This window comes from Cebus imitator, unplaced genomic scaffold, assembly GCF_001604975.1.
Source record: "Cebus imitator isolate Cc_AM_T3 unplaced genomic scaffold, Cebus_imitator-1.0 Scaffold213, whole genome shotgun sequence".
Classification (NCBI taxonomy): domain Eukaryota; kingdom Metazoa; phylum Chordata; class Mammalia; order Primates; family Cebidae; genus Cebus; species Cebus imitator.
In genome coordinates this window covers 3,002,505-3,022,924 of record NW_016107528.1, presented here as the reverse complement: position 1 = coordinate 3,022,924, position 20,420 = coordinate 3,002,505, and the positions used below count along the sequence as shown (strand labels likewise).

The 20,420-nt window shown below is 36.8% G+C and overlaps 1 non-coding gene across 1 annotated transcript; it reads right to left on the bottom strand.

The window, feature by feature from the left end:
- Positions 1–19,057: 19,057 nt before the first annotated feature.
- On the bottom strand, positions 19,058–19,157 carry LOC119474130. Its single transcript, XR_005203421.1, has one exon. It is a non-coding gene; the product is annotated as a small nucleolar RNA U13 (small nucleolar RNA).
- Positions 19,158–20,420: the final 1,263 nt, after the last annotated feature.

Here is a 20,420-nt window from a genome sequence, read left to right as displayed (position 1 = left end):
AAAAAAAAAAAGAAAAAAAAGAAAATGGCTCAGAATTATTCATATTTACATATAATATTGAAGTAACACATCGTTTTATGTTAAGTATTACATACATATTTGTTCTATGAATAAATTAATTTGTAAATATAATAGGTATACTGATGTTTAGTCTCTTGGTAATTCTCTCCAAGGTCTATAACCCACCGAAGCACCTATCTAAAGCTGAGGGGAAACTCCCAATACAATAAAAACAGCAGATCCAACTTCATGACCTTAACTATGGTGTACATTTCACTGTGAGCCAAATCATTCCTCTCTGAGAAGAAAATAATTTCTAATTCCTTTCTGAAGCAAGAGCATGCCACAAATCAATCCTTGCTTTGTTTAAAGCCAACTTCCGCCTTCAAGAGAAAACTCTCTTACATGTCTCAAGACAGCCCTTTACAAACAAAACAGCAAAGACGCAGGCATTTCCCAGCCTCCTGCTTCCTGGAAGAGTTTCCTGCTTCTCAAAGGTTTGCTCTGTCCAGTGCCAGCACCACCCACTCTGGACACTCACACCTTGCATTTCCTGTTGTTAATATCCACCAGAGTGTCTGGTCACGTGGATGGGAGAAAACACACACACACACACACACACACACACACACACACACACACAAATGCATATGTGTCAGAGGAAGAGAACTCAGGGGTTAGAAAGGCCCCTCAGTCCATGGTAAACACACTTTGTTATTATTAGGTTATCTTCAGCATCCTTTGAGAATATCTCCATTAGGTAGTTTCCGCCTTTGAGACTACAAACACCTGGGAAGCTACATTACCTTCTGGACACGCCTCTAGATTTAAAAGCTCTGTTTGCTAGCTCCCCATCTCTGTATCACCAAAGAGAATCTTTATTTTCCAAACCTTCCATTAATTAGAAGTACCTGCAAGGAAACATGATCAGATACAACCCATGTGTCCCTAGAACTCTTGCTGGCACAGCATCTTCTTTTTTCCCCTCATAAAAAGAGGAAGAATGACTAGAAGAGAAAAAGCACTTTCTTTTCTTGTCAATTGACAGCATGTAGTTTACACACTGTATTCTGCCAAGTTGTATTTCTTTTTATTAAGTGCCTAAGCTAGACTCAATGTATTGAAGAAATATAGTTACCATATCTACCTTTATCTATATCTATCTATCTATCTTACCTTTAAACACAGTCTTTTGTCCTGAAATATCTTAAAGTTGTTTACAACCTGGTAAAGAAATTAGACATGCACCTCACTTTACTATCCCCCCAAATGTACCCACTTCCTGCAGTGGAAACCAGCAGCTGTATAACTACATGCCTAACCCAGCCTGAGATGGCTTTAATGACACAGGGAGCTGGATAATGCATACTCAAGCCATCCAGACATGGATGGATATCACCAGCCAGACGTGATACTAAAAGGCCCTGAGAGACAAGTCTAACCAAGGTTGTTTTTGAATTACGGGCCTTGATCAGAACCCTAGATAGGGGGAGAGATAACTTGTCTTCTCTTCTGAAACCACGTCTAAGTACGTTAAAGGTGCAAGCCTATGAATATGTCATTTCTGCTAATGCTGAAGATAAAAAGAAAATGCTTGAAGTTTTATAAGAAAATCAACATCGCTAAGTTAGGGAGTTAACATTGTTGAGGCATTTAACCCTTGAGAGTGATTTGAAGTGCATCCAAATTCCTGATTTTTAAGTACATCCTTTATTATTCACTTCCTATGATGAGAATATTGAGACCTTTTGAATCCTGTTTAATTTTATGTGTTGCTTTTTGTGTCCCAGAGTATTTGTATAACCATCATTAACCTTGTTTGCCTTTCCGTATCAACCACAATAACTTTCTGCAGGGCTATGCACAAAGAGCATGGTAAACTTTGAAGAATTTTAGTGGAAAGCATGTGCACTAATCATCTCTATCTCCAATATTTCTCTATTCTTCTTATTTGGGAGAAAAGTGGGTTTCTTTGTCACAGATGTATTTTTGACAGTCTGGATAGATAGCTATAATATTCCAGCTGTTATGATATGTGAGTGAGGACTCCACTGTACTCACTCATATATCATAACCATCCATCTATGAACACTCTGAATTCCCCTTCTGAGAAAGGCCCTAGCATCCCTGACCCAGCCCCATTCTATCTTGAAAGACCCAGAGAACAAATCCCCTAGGCTTCAAGTAAAACTTACTGAACTCACTCCCTCCATATCCAGCCTATTCCTCCTGCTACTACTCAATCTTCTGCCATGCAAAGAGGTCTCTGGAAAAGAGAACCTTAACTGGAATTCAATTTCCTGATCAAGTATGGAACAAATTTATTTGGACTGTTTTGATCATTTAGATTAATTCGAATACCATGTATTATGGACCCGAGCTTTAGAAAGCAAAACAAACATTATTTATTCTTACAGATTTTTGACAATAATTTTCAATGAAGTCTTAAATCCATTTAGTTATGCTGCTAAATGTGTTAAAAATTATAAAAAAATCAACACAGGAATTTCTTTATTAGGATATTTGTCTTTAAGTTGGAGGAAGAGAAAGTCTAATGAAGAACTGATTTATAGCTGAAAAAGATGCTTTGCCCATACTGATTCTCATGGAATCTGGAAGGTTCCAGTTAGTCTGTTTTTTTTCTACATGGAAATTAATATTCAGCTGTTATAAAGGTGAGGTTACTATGCCATACACCAAAACTCAAATTTATTTTTATGTCATAAAATCATGTTATAATCTTTTATAATATGCAAATAGTTTAAAGGATTATGTCTATACATAAGTCTAAGGAAAACTTATAAATTTTGAGGATGACACTATCAGCACAGTTTAATATAGCTTCAACTGACCTGATTATAGGTTGACATAGGCTATATTAACCAGATATTAGGGTTATCCAAATGTCTCAAGAATCTTAAACCTTTAGGGCTATAATACCAGATAATTTCTTTTATGAGTTGGATTTGATGAGGTAGAAAAACTTGTGTTTCTGTTAGTTATTCCATTCTGCCTAAAAGAAGGAAGACAATGAAACATTTAAAAATAATGGCTGCTTATTCTCACATTCCCCAAATCCCTTCAGATTACTGAGCCCAGGGATTAGTATTACTGGATTTTTCAGATTCAGAAGTTGTAGTCTTTTTCTGCAAGGCTACACACAAAGAGCATGTTAAACTTTGAAGAATTTTAGTTAAACTTTCTAGTAAGATGTCTGAGACATCACTCCTTTGTACTTGACCTCAAGGTGCCTCCATGATTAGCTGCAGGATCCCCAAGACTTGCCTACACAATGAAAAGTATTCCAAGATTTCAGTTCTTTCTCAGATGTTGGAGTGAATACATGGAGTTGCTGGTTTGTTGAGATAAGAGTATCTTCATGAATGCACTTTATCATAGAACTGCGTGAACTTAGAGCTAGAACAGCATCAACTCTGTCCATTTGTGTAAGGGGAAGAGTGTGTAGGCTAAAGCCAGCTGGCCTGCAGTTGGCACAGCTTCCCCTGCTGTTGACACAATGCCGCAGGCATGCTATGATTCATTTGACCTTTCACCTGGCTATACACTTTATTAGAGTGGCCCATGAAGTTGGATGTTAAGGATTTTTCCTGAGGACGATTTTCTCAGACGAAAACAGACCATCGATAACATCAATGCAGAAACCAAAGGTAAAAGCATGAGTAACACTAAAGAGAGATAAATAGCATTTTGGAGCAAAATGGTAATATTTTAGTTTTCCCAGAATATTATACATGCTCCTTTCATTTTTAAATTATAAATAAACATGTATCATTGAAAATTAACAGAAGAAATGAGCTTCAATAAAACAAATTAGGTTTTTGGAAAATCATTTTTTTTTTTTTTTTTCTGTTTTAAATGGGGACAAAATGGAACTGCTCTTGCCTGGAGTATTCTGTGTTGAAAAAGGAGGAAGACTGAAAATATCATTTTGGAAAACGTGGGTCGATCTCTTCTTTTGAGTGTTTCTATATGTCATTCATATACAAAACAAGGACGGCTGTGTGTCAGAGGCCTCCAGTAAAAAGCAGATCAACCTGTGTAGAAAGACAGACAATTCTACCAAAGTCTTATGCAAACTGAGGTCTGAGCCGTGAACCAAGTAAGTTATTTTCTGCTAGAAAGCAGACGTGTAAATACCTGGCGTTGGCCTCGGGAAGGATAGGAGGAATATGCAGCACTTATAGTGAAAAGAAAAAGGCAAGGTCAGATAGTTGAGAAAGTTCAAAGCCAGAATATGGTAGAAATAATACTACGAGAAAGAATGAACAGGTGGGTTTCCTGGCTGACTTCACGCATTGGAAGTAGCACTTTGCTCTAGCTGCCAGTAGAATAATGAGGCAGAGGGAATGTGTGCCTAAGAACCTGGAGCTTAAACAAGTAATAATGGATGTTATGGAAACCCAGGAAAGTCTCCTAAGCTACCTTATTTGTGTTTTCAAATGACTTTAATCTCTGAAATTTGAAGAAGATTTACGGTAAGTGGTGATAGCTCTGAGACTTTGATGGAAACATAAAGTGAACGCGTCTGTGAAGAATATTGCTCAACCGAATGCTGTTATTTTATACAGTGAAAGCTCCAGGACATACAGCTAATTATAATAAACAGAAGTACTTTGGACTGTTCAAATTTATCTTCTCATAACTTCCTACTTTTCACAGTTATTTTCTCTAAAGGCTGTTTTTGTAATACAGATAATTTGCTAGAATTTTCTGGGAATGTTAGCCAATGTTTCCATTGTTCCGACAGAGAAAGAAGGGAGGCAAAGACAACAACACATGTTCCTGTGAGCACATAGAGAAAGCACACTTGAGAGCCATCTACCACACCTCAGTGACACCATTCTTCTCCATGGAGAATTTCCTGATTCTTTCTCTACTCAATTTTGAGTCCTGCTTCTTTTAAGATATGTAGCAATGAACATCTAAGGAAAATGAAAGCTGTTTAAAGAACTTAGAATCTTAAATCTTTAATTTGCTGTATGTATATTCCTTATTCTACAGAGAAACACATTATCTGAACTTACTAAGAACTCTTTGGTTGCCTCCTAGACCCAAAAGGTATTAAATGTACAAAGATCACTTGTGTTTCTAAGAGTCATAAAATTCTGTTTCTTATGTAGTTAAGTTCTACATAAAAGAAGCTATCAAAATCAGTTATCATGTAAATTATATAACAGTATCAAGCACTTCTTCTATGACTCATTCTTTCATTATTAATTAGAATTTATAAAGGTGGCTTTGCAAAATTTAACACACTTGCGCCTTTTCTATGATATAACTGACTGTAAATTAGTGGTTCTCAAGAAGGAGAGAGAGGCATGTATACTTGAAACAGCTCTTCAGGTGATTTGAACCATTTTCAACAAAACTACAGCTCTGGATCATATCTGGACCACATAATCTTCACTTTTCACTAAAGGCTCAAACTTTTGTAGAGATTATTGTCTTGCTCTTCTCAATTCTTTCTTTGATGATGGTGCGGAAATTATAAGTAAAGGAGCAATCAAAGGAAAGTATTTTTAACTTGTTTTGTTTTTATTTTTGAGCAATTACAAAATGAGGATCTTATTAGAGTTGGCTTCTGAAGGTTAAGAATAAAGTACTTTTAGGGTAGATTCTCTTTGTTCTAAAATGAGTCAAACATTCATTGAGAAGCCTATTAAATAACAATTTTAGTCAAAGAGTAAAATAAAGCAAATATTCACCTGCTCTTTGAGAACATAATAAATAAAGTAATCATAAGATTATATATGGAGGCTGCAGAATAATATATTAAACATTGTATTATGCAAATCAGAGTGTATTTTATTAGCAAAAATTTTCCCCAAATATGTAAAATAAATATGTATGCAAACTGGAATGTCAGTACACTACAAAATTCTATTTAAGGTACCAAGGCTTTGGGTTCACTATTGTAATAGCTTTTTCTGGGTGGAGAAGTTCTAGTTATATATTGTAGAAGTTTTAATTACATATTGTTCTAATTACATATTATAGATTCTAATATAGGAAAAAGATTTACCCCTATTAATTAGCATGGACAACTGGAAAGGAAAAGGTCACCTATACTGGGCAAATGACAGGAAATGTGAGCTTTCTAGGAGCAAAATTATGAACAAATGAAGATTTATTTTTGGCCAAAATGAAAAAAACCAACCTGTAACACCTGGTCTTTGGATGGGAACTTCGAGCCTGATAAGACATCAGCAAGTGTTGAAATTCCAAACTTATAATAAAAAGTGTTCAACGGCATAGTTTGGTTTAGGTGGATATTGGACTGTTAAATGTGCTTGGAGTAAGTTGGTACCAAGAGATGCAACATTTAGGAAAAGCCATTCCCTGACCACATATGGGAACCTGGAAATCTCTGCGATCACAAAGCATTAGAAGTGTGTTTGTGGGACAATCTAGAAGTCATTCTTAATCTCACCCCCATACCTTATCCAGGCCTCATCAACACACCTCCAAAACATTTCCCCATGGCTTCACGCTTTCCAACTCCCCTCTGAACCTCACCTGAACCACTCTCATAGCTCCTAACTGCCCACCCTGTTTAGAATCTTGCCAGTTACAATCTATTCTCCATACAAACACATCTTTTGGAGTTACTAATCACACCATGCCACTCCCCCTGCTTGCGAAGCTCCAATGATTTCCCATCACAGGAATATTAAAATCTACATTGCCACCAGACTCTCTAGGACCATCCCTGCTTTCCCCTTGCTTTCACTCTCATGCCTGTGCTCCAGCCAAGGGGATTGCTTTCTGCTCATTCAGACCTCACCTTAAATCCCCTGCCCTGGGGAAGCCGCGTCTGGACTACCCCTCACTGTTCATCACATCACTCAAATTTAACTCTGGGATAACACTTAACATTTTCCTTGTTATTTATTTATCTGCTGTTTGCCTATTGGTCATTCTGTTGATTTGTTGGGTTATTGACTACTTCTTCCAATTAAAATGCAAGCTCTGTAAAATCTGGGCATCCTTTCTATCCCTAAGGCCTGGAACAAGGTCTGGTATTTAGTGAGTGGACAAATATTAGTGGAATTTACAAGTGAGAATTCCTCAGGGATTGCCAGACATTGCTTTAAAAGAGAAGTCTCACAACATACCTCCAATTTTGAGAAAGTTGGGAAATCAGAATAATTATGGCTGAAACCTCAAAAAAAAAATCCCTTTATTTTGTACTCTAACCTGATGAAGTGGGAGATACTATTTAATCATTTTGTGCCAAAATTAGTTTTAATTATTTAAAGCTATAGGTTGTTTTATTTTATTTTACTTGATAGGTAGGTAGGCCTAATCATATCAAATTCCTTTATATTTAGCATTCAAAGTTCTATTGTTGCCGAGAAAAAGGAAAGCTTTTACACTGTCCGTGGGAGTGTAAATTAGTTCAATCATTGTGGAAGACAGTGTGTCATAAAATTGCATTTTAAGCACAGTGTTAACTAATTGGTGTAAGATTGATTTTATTTACTTGCCCAATTGCATTTAAATTGGTTAAAATTCATCCAATTAGTTCAATAGTATAACTGTGACCAAGCCTGTATATAAAACATTTGAAGCAATGATTGCAATGTATTTCAGAAAGAAAATCTAAACAGCAAGGATTCAGCTAATCCATCAACATACTTCATTAAAACAAAAGTCTTCAGTCTATCCATATATTTATTCAACTGTGCCCTTTGTTTTCACTGTATTATTATATTCCTAGGAATATTATTCTCTGGGATCAGTTTCTATTTCAACCGTGGAAAAGAGTTTCTCTGGAAAAGATAATTTCTAATTCCTCTAGGCTGGACAATGTTTCTAGCAGATTTCAGCTATAGATTGATGCACTTTCAGCCTCTGTAGAGAAGCAACTCTAGCTGGTTAAAGGCCCAAAGCCTTCTGGAAATTTAACCATACCCATGTGCATTTCTTCTTTTTTCCTAGGGCAGACCATCAAATTGACATACCTCTGCGTGGCGATGAGTGAGGAAACACAAGGCCAGCACAAGGAAGCAGTCGCTTCCTTTAAGTTTCCTGATAACAGTTGCTTCTCCTCTTCATCACTGAGTGTGTCTCAGTGCGTACACAAACTGCAGCCACTTCCCTATTTATGTGCCTCTGTCTCTTAATTCGATGATGAGCTTCATGAGGTCAAATACTGTTTCTTAATCATATGTATCCTTAGCTCCTAGTTATACACACAGTACACAGCAAATGCCTGAACAAAGATTTCTTGCAGTGAAAAAGAATCAGTAGTGATTTCACAAGGCTGCTGGATGTCTGCTCTTCCTTGCAGCCAAAGGATCCTCTAGCAAAGAGTCTCATTTCTTTTCTTCTGTTCTTGGACTCTGTAGAGGAGTTTAAGAGTTCTAACACCTGTTTTAGGATTACTAATATTACCAAGCCATATGGGGTGTGTTGGAGGTGGGGGAAGCCCAGCTGTTCTCATCTTAAATAAATAATTAAAGAGAAACAATTATTTAGAAAAAAAATAGTGACTCAACCAAGACGACAGGCTTGTCTCTTAAATGAGCAGGCGTTTGGGTGAGATAAACAAACATTGCCACTGGCAAGAGATCCTGCTTCCTGTTGCTAGGCAGAGAACATGCTGGCTTTACTTAGATGGTGGTATAAGCTCCCTAGCTGCTTCAAGCGCTTACTCAGGAGAAGCTGAAAAATAAAAAATAAAAATGGAGCAGGGGACAATAGGGAACTGGGCTCCCCCTAATCTGCTGAGTAGGTGTGCTGTAGTTGTTCTCTGATAATTTTGGGAAAACTCTTCTGAAGAAACTGAGTTAGCTATCACCCGAAACACAATGAGACCAGATAAGACAGAGACTGAGAATGAGGGCCATTGTTTCTCCAAGAGAGAAAAGCACTTTATTACATTATGATAAGACTATTAAGACAAGATTCACCTGTTAGGACTAGTAGGTGAACAAAGGTGGTAAAGAATGGCCATGACCATGAGAAGGGCAGCCTCATGGCAAAATTGGGCAACTCTTCCAAGAATAATGAAAGAAAACATTTGAAGCCACTTGAGAGACCCTAAGCTTGGATGGAAAAAAGTATGGGTTTGGAATCAGATATAGCTATCTTTAGAATCCCAGTTCCATTCAACTTAGAAGTTCCTTAACTATTCAGAGCAAGAATAACTCACTTTTTAACTGCTGAAGGCAAGTTCTTTAATCTCTTTGAGCCTGAGTTTTCTTATCTCTATAATGGGTATAATCACTTGAAAGTTATCAACTCTCTTCCTGGAAAAATGTGTATATCAAAAAAAAACATTGCATGCAGCACTTTTTAGGAGTTAACAGATGCTCTGCAGCCCAGTCAGTCTCTTGAGAATATAAATACATACCTTACATTTTTTTTTTGATGCTGAGATAAATTTTCTAGTTCACAAAAATTTTCTTAAAATAGATTATTTATTATAAGGAAAAGACTATAAAGAAACGCTATTATTTATCAGTTAGAATTCTCTTTTAACAAGGATCACTATGATTCACCAGCATATTATTATTATAATAACTATAACTTAATACTTTGCAAATGGTGGCCCCAATTTTTCTTGTCAAAGTTACGTTGGTTGCATGCTTAAGAATCAAGAATTCTGCCTCCAGAAATTCTGATCCAAAAGGTTTGAAGCGTGTCCAGGAATCTACATTCTTAACATGATGAAACCACTTTAGTTCGTATATAACGTTTAAGACTAGACAAAATGTTGATTCTAGCCCCTCTGCTTTTACTATTACAGGTAGTATCTATCTATTTGCTTTTCCACATTTTACATTCTACTCATTTAAAGTAACAGGATCAACCTGTACTTAGTGTTCCACCATTTTGACTAACTCTTTTGAAAGATTCAATTCAATGTCAGAATAATGTACACCATAGTTATATGTGGAACAGGGAAACCAGCAGAATCCAATGTTCTCAAGAGAGCCGGCAGTCAAAATATGTTTTGATGTCCATGCACCGGAGCTCAGTTATTAGCTAAGGACTCTCAGCAGTGCCCAGAGCAAAGCAAGAAGTGAAAGCAAACAGAGACAAAAGCAATGAAGACCATAGACAAAATCTATGGTTTACAAAAGCCATACAAAGGATTGTAAAGACCAGTGGTACGGGACCATTTGAAACTGAGCAAATAGCCACAAATAGCTTAATCATTCCAAATACCATTATAAATGTTTTAGACAGAGGAAAACAATCGATGTCCATAATGATTATTTTAGTTATTTAAAAATTTGGAAATATGTATCAAATAGTTTGTTTAAGAAGGAAATCAAGTGCACAATATATTTTAGAAAACTTTCTATCCAAAAATTAAAACATTTTATTATTCAACTCTCAAGAAAAATGCTACCTTCTGAAATTATTTGTCTTTGAAATATGAAAGTATATGTTGTCCCTTATTATAAAGATATCACAAAAGGTACAAAGCAATTAAACAGTCTCATCACAAACCTTAGCCAGACTCTAATTGCAGCAGAATAGATATTAAAAACTATTGAGAGCTATGAAATTTTTCTGACAGCTGAGAGCAAACCTAGAAGAGATTAATTTTCATCCCATATAAAGCACCAGATTTCATTTTCAAAGAAATTTTCAAATTTTTAAAAATAACATAATAGCACCTCATGAAGACATTTCATAGTAATTGATAACTAGAAAACTTTAGACCTAGTCCCCAGTGTTGGAAGATTGCCTAAAGCATCAAATAGAAGAACACAGAACTTCAGGGAGAAAGCATCCCATGAGGGGAATTAAAAACCCCTCCATTTAAGGTTCTGATTAATTATAATTGCTCAGTAACCACCTACAGTTAATGACAAACTCTGGCTAAGCATAGGGCAGGTTCAAGGAGAGTAACCTCAGAGTCATTCAGACATTTTGTGGATTCTTTCCAAGAGTAACAACATAAACCCCAGGGATAAACACTTGATAAGTTTTCTAAAGAAAGTGACAGCAAAGATGTCAACAGGGTTATATATAATTAGTGTGCCATTAAAGAGATTTGAGTAAGCCCTACCCAGGAGATTTTCTTTTTGCTCACTAGATGCTGCTTGTCTGAACAGGTTTAGGCTTATTTTTGCCTCTTTTTCTTTCACAAAAGCCAAGGACAATGGAGAGTTAATGGGAGGCATTTAGGAAAATGAAAACAGGAATTTAATATGTACCCCCCCCACACACACACTCCAGGTAATCCTTGAGTATTGGGGCTGTTCCCAAATGCAATGGGAAGAATGATGATGAGTAGTAATTCCTGCTGATGCTGAATGATTAAAAGTTTAAATATGGGCCGGGCACAGTGGCTCATGCCTGTAATCCCAGCACTTTGGGAGGTCGAGGCGGGTGGATCACGAGGTCAAGAGATCGAGACCATCCTGGTCAACATGGTGAAACCCCGTCTCTACTAAAACTACAAAAAATTAGCTGGGCATGGTGGCGCGTGCCTGTAATCCCAGCTACTCAGGAGGCTGAGGCAGGAGAATTGCCTGAACCTAGGAGGCGGAGGTTGCGGTGAGCCGAGATACCGCCATTGCACTCCAGCCTGGGTAACAAGAGTGAAATTCTGTCTCAAAAAAAAAAAAAGAAAAAAAAGAGTTTAAATATGGCTCATAAAAAATAAATATAAGGTACCAGAAAAAGATTATTCTGTACTTGGATTGAATTACTTCCTTTTGGCATGTGAACTGTGTTTTCTTGTGAAATTCAGTTTGGTTTAAGTGGTGAGCTGCAGCTGCCAACTAGCCCTCCACTCATGAGATGTGCTGAAAAGAACACGAAGGCATTAATAAGTTTGTTTTTTAGGTCATGGAGCCTAGTGCCTGTCGAGATACCACTGTGTCTGTGTTCTTCCACAATTCATTTAAATATATTATTTAAACACCTAACCTATGAGACTAGAGATCTTGGAAAATTTGAGGAAAATCAAATTGAAAGTCTCAGCAAAATAAATAAAATCCAAAAGGGAAATATAGCCAGTATGGGGTAGGAGAAAGGCAAAGTCAATAAACATAAAAGGGAAAAAAAGAAATCTGCCAGTAGCCTCCCCCACGCTGCAACAAGTTCAGAAGTTGGTTGAAAGATTTTTTTCACTAATTATAATTCTACAAAAGGTATACAATGATCCCTGCTCCTGGTAGGGATGTCAAGGTCACTGGTTTTTGCAGGCATTCGGGAACTGATCTTACATGCAATAAAGTCACTATTTGCATCTTCCAGTGCCCCAAATCCTGATTGTTTTCTTCTTTGACTGTGAAGACAACATGAGTAGGCCCCAGACAGGAGACATGGTGAATGCCTCCAATGAAATGTCTGGGGCTAAGGAATGCAATCCACTTTCCAAGTCTGTGACTCCTTTCTTACTACCTTTGGTTCAGAGCCTTCCGGATTTCAAGAGAGACTCCTTTTAGAGTCCAGACTCTGACCATGTCACAGAGAAGTTGACTAGTGAATATTCACCTTGCTTTATGCAAATGGTCTTACTTCTGACCTAACATGTTAGTCTGAAAACTTGCCCACTCTAATGAGCTCAGAAAGGATGAGGAACTGGAAAGCTGCCCTCTGATTCATGATTCTAGCTCCGGCTGTACTTACGATAATGGATCCAGGCTGAGTGCTCTGGGGAAAATGTGTATTTGGGGGAGGATGATGCCTGGACAGTATATTGAGATTTCCTGTGCTGCCATGAGCAATTTGTGACTTAATGAGTATATTTATAGGTACATTACAGGTCCTTTATCATTTCAGAAATCAATGAAGTAATTTCCATAGGAAGTTGGAGTGATTTGTGGCTATAGCAGCTGCCTCTATTTATTTTATCATAAAGAGAAAAAAGAATTCATCCATTAGGGAAAACTGAAAATGGAATAATTTTCCGGAAGGAAAAATCTGGCTTCAAGAAGATTGAATGAAAAGTTGTATAAAGAAAAGCACTACTTAAAAGAAAAAGACATAGTATTTCTAGTGGTAAAGCCTCTTAAAAATTATTAAGACATCCTTATTTTTCTACCATGACTATCACCTAATGCTAAGAGCTACCATTTATCAAGGACTTGCTACATGGCCAGGCCCTTACAAAAATTTTTGCATGCTTTATCTCCTTCAATCCTGTTACCCATTCCATACTTTACAGATGAGGAGAATGAGGTTCCGAGAGATGTAATAACTGCAATTATCACAAGGATATGTAGTAACTTGCCCAAGTCGGAGAGCCAGCCAAAGGGGCAGAGCTGGCTTTGAACTCTGTTCTATCTCACCACAAACGTGTGCTCTTAGTCACTGTTACTATATTGCCACCATTAAACCGAAATTATTTGATCATTTGTGTAAACAGCTGTGTTGTGATCTTATAAATTCATTTTACTGTATTGTATGTGTGTCTATACATTCATATATATAGACACACATCTGTAATTTATTTATTCATCCCTTCAACAGATACTTATCAGACACTTACCTTATATCAAACTCATGCTAAGCACAGGAGACTTAAAAATGAAAACATAAGGTCTCTCTTCTCAATGAGTTTATATCAGGAAGATAGAATAGCATTTATATTACAGTATGCACAAAAATGCAAGAATGCAAAGGCCATAAAACAGAGCAGAGGCATGGTCCGAACACAGTACTAGAAGACGTCATCACTTATGTCAAGTTACCAACTATTTTTCCAAAGTTTCAGATCTCAATTCAAACTTAGATAACAAGCAAAGGAGTTGATATTGTTTACTTGGTTTTGGGAAAACTCCCATTTGGATTTCTGCAGAGCACACAGGAAGGGTGTATTTCTAGACAAGGGAAATATCCTTCTTCCAAATATAGATACTCTAGGAAACTGTGTTCTGAATTTAGAAACCAACTTCAAACTTTGGTGCTTGCAAAGTGGGTGGGCTGAAGTAAAGCAAAAGTGTGGAGTGGCTACATATATTTCATTTTCATCTTTCCATTTCCTTGGCAATCCTAGAATTAGGTACAAAAAGATTTGCAAACAATAATTTTTTATTGTTTGGACACAATAGACTACATGTTTCCTTGTTTGGCAAAACACGAGTTTCTTTTCAAAATTAAAGTTTTCAATATAATGCAAAATGGCTTTAAAAAACTGTAATATTCATTCTAGGAAAGCCCCATTTAATAGTCTCTGTACTAACTAAATCCTAGTTTTTGTTCCTGGATAAAAAATGAAAAATGTCTTATAAATATAAATGTGAAAAAAAATGATAAGGGCTAAATTCACATTATAGACAGTGTGCTGGAAGGGGTGACATGACTGGTAGACTTTTTCAAAATGCATTCTGGTGTGGATCATAAATCGGAATTTTACACCCCGCATTTATGAATAAGCCAGGTAAGTTTCCCTTCTCTGTCCTCCAATTGAGGAAGTAAAGTCTTTAAAATGGTCATGACCTCCATGGAGATCTTCTAGCTAATAAAAAGGGTCAGGGGCAGGACTCAGCGCCACCTGAATCTGAGTACAGTATGCTACACTATGTGGTATGCAAATTATAACTGGAAATATGCAGCAAGCTCCTTGATATTAAAATAAAAAATGTTTTCTAATTATGCTTATGGGGTAATGTGTGAGGAAAGCAATTTATATTTTAATTAATTAATATTTATTGAAGGAAAATCATTGTGTTAGGAGCAACAACAGGAACCAAAAAATAAACAATGCTATAACTCTCTTTAACCGGGAAAATCTGTATATATCTACCTATGCATATAGGAAGAGACATCTTCTCTAAACAATCTGAAAATACTCTATGGTACAAGCAATGGAATAACCACAGCTCCCTTTTCTGATATGTTTGGGGCAGCTGAAAAAAGGATGAACGTATACAGGGATGAAAGATTTATGTAGGATCCTGTTTATTCTTAAGTTTACAACCCTATTCATTTGTTTGAAATGAGCTTTATGTCACAACTGCCTTTAGACTCACTGTGCCTGGGGGAAAGCTCAGTGTTTTAGTTCCTAAATCATGACCAAATTCAGGCAATACTGACACATCCTGACACTTGCTGTCAAGATGTAGCTCATAATGATGCTACTGGATTTGGGGACTTAATAATTAAACTCTTTTCAGAACTTATACTGGTGAATTTGATGTTTTATTCTTTGTTTGCAGACATGAGCTGAGGTATCAAAATTCAGAGAGGCTGCTTCATAATAGGTTACTATTCTTATATGTCAGAGACAAGAAAATGACCGTTTGTACTTCTTCGGGCTATGGATGGAGACTGTCCCTACCTATATATCTGCAAAACCTCTCTCTGTGTGTCTATATCTCTCCCCCTGTATGCTTCACTTTCATTCGTGGCTCTCATTAGAGAATTTGTCCTTTTCTATTCCTCAGAAGCCCACGATTTTTGAACACCAATTTCAATGCCTTTTAAATAAAGTTGTTTCCTCCCTCAAACACATTTTCACCTTGAATTCATATTCCTTTTTGGAATTCAGGCATATCCATCAACTCATCAGTCAGAATCCTGACTATGACTTGAAATAGATTCCCTCAGGTAAAAACTAATTTTGTGAAAGTGCTTTTGTTACTTTCAGTTTAACACTTCAGAGTCCTCACTTTGACTTTTTTAAAACTCAAGCGTTTCTAATTTTTTTAAAGTCACAGACAGGTAAAATTCTCAGAGTCAGTAAGCCATTGTCATGACTCATTTTTAAAAGCACCAGAATAATTATGCAGAATTAAAAAACATTAAAAGGTTATTTTTGTCATCTCTGACTTTATTCTCATCCTCACCATGCTGTGAATATTACTTTACGATAGCATTTTCATCAAGGTAGAAAACTTGTATTTATATGCTTGCTGAAACACTAAGTCTCTTGTTCGGTCTAAATGTGATGTCATTTCCTCTACATCACTTGCAAAGCTTTGTTTTTAAGGAGTCATTGTGTTATTATGAATTATATTGTTTCATAAACAGTTCCATTGTCCTGGGTATGTACTCCCTGCATGTTAGTAAAGATGGAGAAAGAGAAGGCAAAGCCTGAGGTCATGTACTCTCATTTTCATGGACCTGTGACTCTGGAGAGAAACTGTCACTAGCCCGTGGTTACAAATAGTAAGCAACAGATTCTCCATCTAGCACTTGGTGAAATATGCATTTTTAATACCAGAAACACATAAAGGTGGTCCTAATTCTTTCCGCAGGGGATGAAGGTAGAATGGAGTTGTTTTGTTTTAATACAGAAAAGCTCAATGGAAGTTTTAGAATCTTTTAAGAAAACAATAGGGAATTCCATCAAGATCATTAGAAATGTTTTAGCAAATGCCTTTGAACTGCTAGAACATGGCTCATGTTTTCAAATGTATATGTGTATAAATATATGCTTTTAAAACCCAAAATGTATTTAAGTCAATGACCAGACTGAGATTCCCAATATACCTATTTATAATTACAGAGATTTTGTTTTCTGTTCTTTTGGGATGGGGGTACCCGTGATTGCAATGAGCAATTGTGTCCTTACAGCTTTGGGTTTTATTGATTATTTACTTAGGAAAAATTCCAAAATAATTATTGGCTCAACATCGTGAATTCCTTTGCAGCCCTTGCTTCACGCAGCTGTGTTGCTTTTCAGTAAGGTTGTATCATTTTCCACTTACAGTGTCATCTCACTTTCACTATTGGTTATCACAGCCCACAGCTGCTGCTAAATGCCATTTTCCTTCCACTGAAGAGCCAGTTATAGTGGATAATACATGTGCTCCCTGAGGCTTTAATTAAATTAGCATCTGCTTCAACCTTAGCATGTAACAGCTCATGAAAGGAAGTCTAAATATTAAACAGCATGGAGCTATTTGAAGAGTGAAATATGTCATCTATGAAGAACAAAAGAATCTGTAGGAGGGTTTCAAACCAATGAAACTGGAGTCTCCACCATTCTGCATTAGTTGCTGCATTCTTTTGAGGAGGCTCTTGTTCTTCTTCCACTAGGTGATTAACACCTGGGAAGGAGTGTCTTCTGTCATTATCACATAAGGGAAACTGTATCGAAGCCTGCTGAGGGCACTGTCAGGTCAGGCCTACTTATCACAGATCATAAGCTACATTAGCCCAAAGTGGCTGACCTGCTAGGAAAGAAACTATTTTATCTGTTTAGATTGCTCTGGAAATAACAGTGGGGCCATCATATTTCAAAGATGAGCAATATTATTTATCCCATATTCACTGTAAAATGTTTTCCTACATAAAAGTGAGAATTCATTGACCAGACTTTCACCCTCTAAAAAAAGATAAAAGGCAAATAGAAAAACACCTCGATAATCTAGCCCCAAGAAATGCTCCCAGAATCCTACTTATCTGGCTAAAACTTCTCTGAAGATCTCTCATTTCTGCTCTCAGCAGCACAACATGCAACCTGATTATTGCTATATTTACCCTTGTTTTCTCATAGGATGCTCTCACAGGCATAGTGGGAGCTAAATTGGACTCTGATAGGGTTTCCTCATCCTGAACCCTTTTTCTGAGCATCCTGCATTCATAAATAGCCTGCCAGGCTTTGGGCTTCTGAGGTCACCGTGCTTCACACAATTGTTCTCTACAGGACTACGTGAAAGACAGTGCCTGGGCTGAGGCCTGCAGTTCCTGGAAGCTGGTTTTCTCAGCATTGAAGGGCTATCTCTCCTCAAAGAAAAGCACAGCCCTGCTGTGGAGGGTGACCTTGGTCATTGTTCTTGGGGCCTGCGACTTCAGAAGTGGAGGTTGCTCCTGAAATGATAGGACCAACCTCTAACCTGATACCATCTGGCTCTCAGGACGCTTATATAAATAGCAAATTGATAGCTGCAATGGCATAAATGCTTTGTAAACTCTCCTGTACTTAAAATGAATGCAAATTAAGGTATGATCTGAATATTTTTCCTTCCCATTTCCTTGACACTTTTCTGGCTTAATCCTGTCAGATGTCAGAAAGAATAAGTAGATAAAATGTAGAGACCAGTCATTAATCAGTAAGAGGAAGATGTTTGGTAGATACAGAAGAAGGTAAAAAAAGTCTAATAATTAGGAGTTTGATGAAGAGGTTTAAGAAGGTAGTATGGGGGAAAGAATGAAGGAGAGCACTAAGAAATTGCTGATTTATTGACATAAATATATTATGTTGCCGTGTAGCTATATATAATATGCATCAGCAATTAGGAGATCGCAGTTCAGCCATCAAGATCACATTATTTTTCCCCCATTGGCTTTTCTCTTATTCTTAATGACTTAACGCAATTTTTACAAAGTCCGTGAAAATTTCCTAAAATAAACATCCTGATATTTTTCATTTATTTCCATGGTTGCTGTAAAGTTAAAAACAAAAAACAAATTATTTCATTACTTTTTCTCCAAAGCTCAGTAATTCATGGCAACCTGCAAGCTTTAGGGAAGGTCTCCTTTTGAGACAGAGCAGAGAGAGAAAAGAAACTGAAGATGTGATAAACAACTTGCTTTTAAAATGTGTTCAAATGTATTTTGGACCCATCTCTATAGGAAAGTGCATGAAGCCTTTTTGGGCTGTGAAGTACTTGAATGATTATCATTAAATATCTCAGGTATATGAAGTGAATTAAGGTACTATAATGAACTAGTCTGTATCTAATATTCCGAACAAGGAATAAACCATTCCCGTGGTTATTGTGCCTCCTGTACCTCTCTCTGACTGCATTCCCCTCCCTTCTTTGCGAAGGCAGCCATTCTACATTACCTGTAAATATATTTGAAGTCAAACCACATAATAAGCACTGCAATGTCATAAACAGTAGAAAATGTTGACTCCTTATTTTTACACAGTTTCTGATGAAGGCAGAGATACTACTGTATCTTAGTTTCAGATATAATTGAATATACTTTCTTACCTACCAAACGTAAGAAATGTTTGAGATATAAGTCAAAGCAATGGTTTTCATATTGCTATGAACAGATATTCCTAGGAATATGAACAGGAAACTAACAGTGTCAAGTATCAATACCATCGTATAAATAAGAGTCAGTCTTTCCTTTGTTTTCCTTTCTTTGGGCCGGTTGGGTAATATGCCAAGTAGGTAACATGCCGAGTAACAGGGTTTGAGGGTGGCACATCCCACATCCATGTGTGACCACCCAATCATCATGCTCATGAACTACAAAAGGATCTGATTCAGTCTTTTACTGTGAAAATAATTCTACTAACTTGGAACTTTTTAAAAAAATGCAAAAGCATTTAGATCACCCAGGATTACATTTGGCCTTTCATATTTGCACTGCCCTCACCTATATTTACACAAAGTCATATTCTTTCTCTTACAGTTACCATTCTGTTTTTCCCTAGGGCCATATTTCTGGTTTTAGAACACAAATACACATAAGTAGAGTAAATAGCCTCAGAGGTAATAATCTGAAGACCTCAAAATCACCTGTCAATCAATTTAGATAAATTCCAACTGAATATTTGACTACAGTTACTTATGATTGGATTAAACGGACAGGCACATCATTGAAATGAACTCACAAAAGAGCTTCTTGATCCAATAAAACAGAAGGTATAAAAATGGAAAACATACAATTGCTAATGTCATAGTTTGTCTTTAATTAAGTCAGCCCTAAGTTATCTGGGGCTTCATGTTTCTTTCCAAAGCTCAACTAAAGGACTCTCTACTTTATATAATCTATAAGGACTGTACTGCCATTTGGATTTTAGTAAGATCTCTTATTTATAGCTATGTCTGAAATTTAGGAACATATTCTCCTACTAAGTTGGCCAGGGAAGTTAGAGGAATATTTGAATGAGGCGGAGCCATGTCACCTGGCATATGGAAGAGTAATTTTAATTTAAAAAGAGTGCAATTAATTTTTCTAATTGTGTATCCAGGCACCTGATTCTTGGTATGGTACAGTGACTTATGAAATATTTTTATAATGTTACTAAATCATAGAATTGACAACCTTCAGTTCTAAAATGGTCTAAAATAGATGAATTTTTTTTCTTTACTTCTAAAGAGGCTATCATGTGGTTGTGACAGTGTAGAAACTATTTACTTAACTTCAGGCCTTCTCTCCTTGCATTCCAGAACCCCAGTGTTCCCATCCCATCTGTGACTCCTGGTCACTGAGACATAAAGTAAATGGCAATGCCAAGCAGCACTTAACTTTCAGATTTCATGGTGAACTTGTCCATATAAGAAAAGGAGTCCTCGCAACTATTGAGGATGCTATAGCTTACTTTGGGGGCAAGAAATTATTCTAGACCTAATTAATACACCTCATCATAAAAACTCCCCCCATTGCTGTCTAAAGTTGTCTAGGAGAGACTGCTGCACAAATATTTTCTAAGACTCACTTGAGAACCTGCTAAGATACTTCCAAGCCCAAATAATTTAGGTTGTAATGCAAGATTAAGAAAATGGTATACAGGAGAA